The 7,887-nt window shown below is 44.8% G+C and overlaps 1 pseudogene; it reads right to left on the reverse strand.

Annotated features, from left to right (window-relative positions):
* Positions 1–7,770: 7,770 nt before the first annotated feature.
* Positions 7,771–7,887, reverse strand: LOC136656395 (5S ribosomal RNA; annotated as a pseudogene).

A 7,887-nucleotide genomic window follows, 5' to 3' on the forward strand; every position in this document is an offset into this window, starting at 1 on the left:
TAGACTGGAAAGAAATTCAGAACATTGCAAGAATACACCTATTGAGTGAAAATCTGCCCCAAATTTCACAACATCCATTAAATGTTACTGGACTTTCTGAATGTGGGTGGTAATGCACAACTGGGGAGGGAAGAATGGGGATATTTCCCATTCTCACCTTTTGGCAATGAAAGAGTGATCTTAGCTGCAAGTTTCAAATCAACACAGCTGGCCTACTTTCTAAAATAAATATTAGAAGAACTCTCAGGGAGGAAATAAAAATTGAATGAGGATCAGCTTCTAACTCTGCTCAAGGCTGCAAGGCCAAAAATAGATTCATTTATAGATTTGGGAGAGTGAGGCTCTTATTTGTGTGGGATTTCAGAATAAAAATAGCTTGCTCCTAAGCCTGGTATACATGTATTCTTTTGGCAGCACTACAGATTAACAAGATTTAGTTATTTATAGATGTTGCAAATAACATATTGAACATTTGTTTTAGCAGGGTTAAAAGTCCTGTTGTATGGGAGACATGAGCCTAGGAGGTCCAAATGAGTCCAGGAGGTTCAAATAAGGGGACCACTGAACAATTCAATTTTAATAAATGGGCATTTCACCAAGGTCAAAGGTTGCACAGACTTCCTTGGCTGCCCAACATAAGCCCCATTCATTTATTACATTGAGCACTGCATGTAATGTACATGTGATTGTTGATGTGTTGATTGTTTATTTTTATACCCCTTTTCAACAAAAGTTCACAAAGCATTTACAGAGAAAAATCAAATAACTAATGGCTCCCTGTCCCAAAAGGGCTCATAATCTAAAAGATGCAAAACACCAGCAGACAGCCACTAGAAAAGACACTGCTGGGGTGAGGAGGGCCAGTTACTCTCCCCCTGCTAGATAAAAGAGGAGCACCCACTTGAGAAAGTGCCTCTTACCCAGTTAGCAAGGGTTATTCACATGTTACATTCTGAGTGCACACAGCAGTACACACAATCCTCTATCTCACTGGTTGCCAAAGTGGTGGGTCACGAACCAGCATTGGGAACCAAAACTGGGTCATTCCCCCTTAAGAGGTGTGGCCCAGTAATGGGTGTCCCAACAGTGCCACAGCGATCATGGCTCTGTGGGAACCCAGGGGTTTTCCCCCTTACCTGGGGCTGCTCATTGTACAAGGTAGTATTTTGCTTGCTTTGACTAAGGTCAGATGTGAATTGCATGCTTTGTAATCTGCTCACAATTTTAATTATGCAATGAAAGAAGTATCATTTGCCTTTCTTTGGAAAAACTAAGGAAGTAGCAATGTAATTTTAAAAAATCAGTTATTACAGTAAAACAAAACAACCTAAAAGTTTTGCAGGGAAATATGAGTCAAACTTGTTTGGGAATCGCATGACTTTTCTCTGCTCTTTCCTACCCCCTCTGCCCACATTACACAAGTTGACCCTTACCTACTCCTTTTAGTTTATGAGAGGGAAGGTTATCTTGAGGTTATATCATCCTTGGATGAGGAATGGAATTAAGATTAATTTGGTTCTCCCTGAGCAGCATGGCCCTGCCTCCTCCACTCCTGCCCCCGTTTCATATCAGCTGGGAGGCAGCTCTGCTTAAGATGAGGGAAAACAGAGTAGGCAAGATCTTGATAAATTTGATCTCTCTCCTCAGATAAATAATTGTGGTGAAACAGTTTAATATTCTTGAAAAGGTCATTTGCAAGCAAGTGAGGGAAGGATATTAAAAACTAAGCAGGATAAAACCTTCACTAATCAGACCTGGTTAACAAGAGCTCTGGTGGAAGCAGAGTTGACATTGTTTGTTAAATAGAATAAAAATCTGCCTGCAAGTGATTATGGCGCTGGAAGGCGAGAAAGGATGCATTCGTTGTGATTGCTACAAATATCAACCAAATTGCAATAATTTGAAGATCAGCAAGACAAAAAGACTTAACTTAATTGTTGTGCAGCTGGTTTATATTGTTTGTTTGGCCACATTTCCTAAGAGGCCTCTTTCACTTTATAATCAGTTTTGCTATTTCTGAGTCACACTGCAGCAGGAAGGCAAAAGAGCACTTTAAACAGGCATTAATAAAATCCACAGAAACTTGAACTGGGACTAGATTGTTGCTTTCCAGCTTACATTTTATTTCTTGCCTAATTAACTCATATGCTAACTTTGTTGACATGTTGACTCTTTATGTGATTCTTTAAGCCTGGAAGAAAGAGAGCTCAAAGCTTTAGCTAATTAAAATGAAATGTCTTTGATAGTTCCTTTCATTTTTTTCTCCACTATGTGCACTAAAAAGAAATTTCAAATTGGGGTTTATTTATTTGTTAACACTGGGCTCTAACTTTAATTTGCTAATCATATATACAAAGTTATTTTATGTTATCAATTTAAAAGACGGGTGATTTATTAACTAAAATCTCATCAGCTGACATCTCTAATAGTTACTGTATATTGTTGCTGTGCATTCAGCAAAAGTCTTATATATGAAGTACATATATAAGACTTCTGCTGAATGCATAGCAACAATATACAGTAACTATTAGTATACTGTAGTATACTACTTAGTACTTTTTAATCAATTAACATCATGCAGCGCAATCCTCTCTTGCACTGGAACAGGCAGGCAAGGAGGCCTGCGCTGTATCCAGCGCAAGATTGGGGCCAGAAGTGGCTCAGCCGGAGGCAGGGGGAAACTCTTCTCCTTACCCAGGTAAGCCACCATGGCCCCAATGGGTCTCCTTGGACTTGTGCCACCTCAGGATGTGGCACAAGTCTGAGGAGAACGGAATGGCTTTGAGCCGCTCCGCACTGCTTGGGGAATGGGGTTGGGATCTAGCATAACTGCCATGTCCTAGCCCCACCTCCAGCTCCCCACCCACCCGCCACCTGGAACGCCCTCTGCCCCCCCACCATCCCAGAACACCTCCCTCCCACCTCCACATCCTCCCCGCCTTCCCTAGACCCCTGTGTTGGCTGAGCTTGGCCAATGCAACCCTCCCTCCCCAAGTCAGTGTGGAGGAGTGATGCAGCCTCCATGGGCAGGTGCACATCCCTTCTCCGGCCCAGCCAACTTCTGAGGAAGCACAAGTGTGCTTTATGGCATGTTTGCGACCCTCCTGCAATGGGGAGTTAGGATTGGGCCTCTAGTTAATTACATGGTATATATGGTTACAGTGTATGCCTTTAGTCTGGAATGCTGCTGAAACCAACTATAAAATAATGCCAATTTGTCCAAGTACATAATGACTTATTTCTTTAAAAACATATTTATCCTGCCTTTCCAAACTCTGATGGGAAAGCTCAAGGTGACTTCATTGCAATTAAAACCAGAATAAAACCACCAAGAAGCAACATCAAACAACAAAAAATCAGAATAACCAAAATAGAAGTCAGAATTGCTCAGCAAATTAAAACCAGTTGAAAGCCAACAAAGCCAAAGAAGTGTTAGTCAAACCCTTGCAGAACAAAAATATTTCAATTCCCCTTTCAAAGGCCAGGAAGGAGGGAGCAGTTCTGGTCTCAATTGGAAGTGAGTTCCACAAGCTGGACACTGCAACAGAACAGAGTGTAATACATGCAGAACATACAAGATCCATTGAAATAATGGGAAGTTCTTTAAGAACACAAGGAATGGAAAGGGCTGAAGCAAAGGACAGAAACTGTTGCAGGGATGGAAAACCCTCTTAAAGTGTTGCCACAAAGTAAGTAAATTTGGTGGAAAGGAGAAAGGGCTGTAAAGGGGAGAAGAACTTCAGAAGCAAAAGAAAGGTTGGGAAAGCCAAGAGATCACATGGCATGGAAAGGGGATGGATTTCAACCTGCATTTAAGAACTGGCAGGAGGAGGGCTTGGAAGGGGTATCTGGCTGGAAGATGAGGAATGTGTTCATTTTTCAGCTAGAAAAATAGCTGGAAATGAAGTCACTAGCATGCCTCTAGTATGCTTCTAGTGCTGTTCTATTTACAAATGATAAAACGGTGTCCAGTCGTTGAACTGAAATGTGTGGAGGCTGCCATTTTTTTTACCATAATGCATGGAGGCTGTCGTGTTTCTACCATTAGAACTCAAATACTTGGAGGCCATCAAGTTTTCTAGCCTCAAGCTTGAAGGAAAAATAGTTAGCATGATAAGCATGCTAGAAGGTGAAAAACGAACATGACCCTAATGTGCTAGAAGGAGAACAAAACAACTCTCTAGTGCTTTTAGCACTGGAAGCTGAAAACGAAACGTAGCTGAGATATGGGCATCCTGCTGGAGAGGACGTCCTGATAAGCTCGGGTTGTCAGTCATGACTGAACTTCCTCCTGCGCAACACATCCAAGATAGTGTATGTGAACTGTAGAGTTAGGTTCACCCTTAATTCATGCAGAGCAGTTCTGAGGTCAAACAGACCTCGCTGGCAGCCCAATCCTAAAGGTTATCATTGCATCCTGCTGCCCCATGGCAACTGCTGGAGGTCTGCTTAAGGAAGGGGAATTTCATCCCCTTTCCCCAAGGAAAGTTCCAAGCCCCACAACTGGGCTTCTCAAATCTGTACCTGCTGTTTTGCCAGCGCCAACTTGAGAGACTTCATATCGGGCCTTCTGGTGTTCTGGACTTACACAGAGTTCAGGATCCGGTGAAGCAAAGCTCCAATGGCCCCACACCCCTCCCACCCTAGTTCCTGTCCTGCCCTGTTCCACCCACTCCCCACCTCCCCGTGCCCTGATACTGCTAGCCGGTCCTGCTGGAGTGCCAGCCGGCCCTCTAAGCAATGCTGAGGTTAGCACCAACTGGCGCTAGCTCAGTGCCAGTGGCTCCTCCTCTCCAGGTGCTGAAGATGTGCCTTACGTTATGTTTGTGACACTCAGCGCCAGTCGTATGCTTGTACCATGCGAGCTAAAGAGCATGGGATTGGGCTCTGACTCTCCTGTATGAACTAAGTGTGTTCTCTAATAAGGCACCAAATTCTATAAGGTGCAACAGTTCTGCAGCAGACAAATCTGCATAGAAAGGATTCCCTGGGGAAAGAACCCCAAGTACATTGCTAAATTATGGATAAGATCATGCCATTACTCATGATGACTGGTTCAGTGTAAATTATCAAAATAATAGAAGCCTGCAAGTCAGAAGGGCTGTCATCCTGTCCTGGTTACTAAATGTGTGGGATGAGGCAAGGATGGGGTTATGACATACTAAACAAGAGCTGACATTATTTTCTACTGATTTTCTGAGTATACACCAAGAGCAATTTACTGCATGCCTATGAGAAAGAGCAGCATTGGTAAGAATGGTTAGCATGAATGAGCGCAACTAATGGTTATAATAATAGTAGCAGAGGATAATGCTCGCTGGCATCATGGACCTTTTATGAGGATTAATTAGTTAATGCCTCCAAAGTGTTTTAAAGATGAAAAGCCTGATATAAATGCCACACATTAATACTAGTATTCTTAGAATTATGTAACTAATGCCCCAGAGGGTGGAAAAAAAATATCTGAAAGACTTATTAGCTCATCTCATGAAGAGGCACATGCAACACAGGCATTAACGCAACTTGCACTTGAAAACTATCCAGCTTCCAACAAAATAACCCAGAACAACCCATGGTTCATCTGTGTTACTTGCTACGCTGAGACCAGTGGAATGTGGTGAGGTTCAAGGCTGAGGAGGCACAGTGTGTGAAGCTCCAGGGTGACGTTACACCGCAAGGCATCCTGGGGGCTACCCAGAAGCTTCAGTATCTGTGCAATTACATAAGAACATAAGAAGAGCCCCACTGGATCAGGCCAAGGGCCCATCCAGTCCAGGGCTTCCAGTTATGCCTCTGGTGGAGTGTGTGCACAGTCACAGGGGAGGCTGGACTGTCAGGACAGGAGACGCCCTGCCTCCCCCCTGACTGCACATCCCTGGCTGAGACATGGCTTACATCAGCAGAGTGGGACAAAATGAGAGTCCGGGTTCCTCCAGCACATGGGAAGAGAGATCAGGAGTGGGGACTGGGGCACATATGGCTTGATTCCTCACTATCAGCTGGTAGTGCAGCAACTAGAAGTCTGACCTGCAGATTTGGATTTCCTCCATTCAAATCTTGCCTCTCTCGTGATCTTACTAGGTGGCCTAAAGGAAGTCACTCTCTCTCAGCCTCAGCTGCAATGTGGGAATAATCACTTTCCTACAGGGTTCTTGTAAGGATCCCATCATGATAATTCATGAGCAGCCCTTTAACACTCAGGAAGCACTACACAATTGTGAAGGGGGGGGGAGACACTGTCTACAAGAAATCAGATCCACTAATGTCAACCAACAAGGCAAAAATAGCAAGAGACAATTTCTTTATAACTTCAAACAAATGAACGACATCTTCTGAAACTGAAATAATCAATTTCCATAAAAACTTGTGGTTTTTATGGAAGTTCCACAAGTTCCATAAAAGTCCACAAGTTCCATAAAAACTTGTGGGCACTCTTTCTCTCGATACCGAGCTAAACAAACGCATCAGTAAAGCAGCTACCACGTTTTCCAGACTCACAAAGAGAGTCTGGTCCAACAAGAAGCTGATGGAACATACCAAGATCCAGGTCTACAGAGCTTGCGTCCTGAGTACACTTCTGTACTGCAGCAAGTCATGGACTCTTCGCTCACAACAGGAGAGGAAACTGAACGCTTTCCACATGCGCTGCCTCCAACGCATTCTTGGCATCACCTGGCAAGACAAAGTTCCAAACAACACAGTTCTGGAACGTGCTGGAATCCCTAGCATGTATGCACTGCTGAAACAGAGACGCCTGCGTTGGCTCAGTCATGTTGTGAGAATGGATGATGGCCGGATCCCAAAGGATCTCCTCTATGGAGAACTCGTGCAAGGAAAGCACCCTACAGATAGACCACAGCTGCGATACAAGGATATCTGCAAGAGGGATCTAAAGGCCTTAGGAGTGGACCTCAACAGGTGGGAAACCCTGGCCTCTGAGCGGCCCGCTTAGAGGCAGGCTGTGCAGCATGGCCTTTCCCAGTTTGAAGAGACACTTGGCCAACAGTCTGAGGCAAAGAGGCAAAGAAGGAAGGCCCATAGCCAGGGAGACAGACCAGGGACAGACTGCACTTGCTCCCAGTGTGGAAGGGATTGTCACTCCCGAATTGGCCTTTTCAGCCACACTAGATGCTGTTCCAGAACCACCTTTCAGAGCTCGATACCATAGTCTTTCGAGACTGAAGGTTGCCAACAACAATTGTGGTTTTGTCTTCTTTCACGGCCAACGTTCACGGTGATATTTGCCATGTCTTTGGCTCTGGCATGCGTGACTTTTATGTGCTGGTTGGCAACCTTCAGTCTCGAAAGACTATGGTATAAGCCAGGGGTGTCCAAACTTTACGGCAGGAGGGCCACATCATCTCTCTGACACTGTGTCAGGGGCCAGGAAAAAAAAGAATTAATTTACATTTAAAATTTGAATAAATTTACATACATGAATTTATTAGAGATGGAACTTATATGAATGAATGAAGGTCTTGTAGTAGCTTAAGGCCTTGCACAAGCAAGGCCAGCCTTTCCTTCGCTGCCACTGCTGCATCACAGATGTGAAACAGCAAGTAGTGGAGGGAGCCCTGGTCCCACAGCTCAGGTGAGAGGTCAAACAGTTGTCCTCATGCTGAGAGCAGTTGCATTGGGCCAGCATGGGCTCCAGCAAGTCTCTGGAGGGCCAGAGGCTCATTGGAGACTGGGGGCTTCCTGAGGGCCTGATTGGGAGCCCCCGAGGGCCGCAAGTGGCCCCCGGGCCGGGGTTTGGGCACCCCTGGTATAAGCCTACAGCACCCGGTATTCCCAGGCGGTCTCCCATCCAAGTACTAACCAGGCCTGACCCTGCTTAGCTTCTGAGATCAGATGAGATCAGGCATGTGCAGGGTAGGTGCCATGTGT

Source organism: Tiliqua scincoides, chromosome 6 (assembly GCF_035046505.1).
Source record: "Tiliqua scincoides isolate rTilSci1 chromosome 6, rTilSci1.hap2, whole genome shotgun sequence".
NCBI lineage: Eukaryota > Metazoa > Chordata > Lepidosauria > Squamata > Scincidae > Tiliqua > Tiliqua scincoides.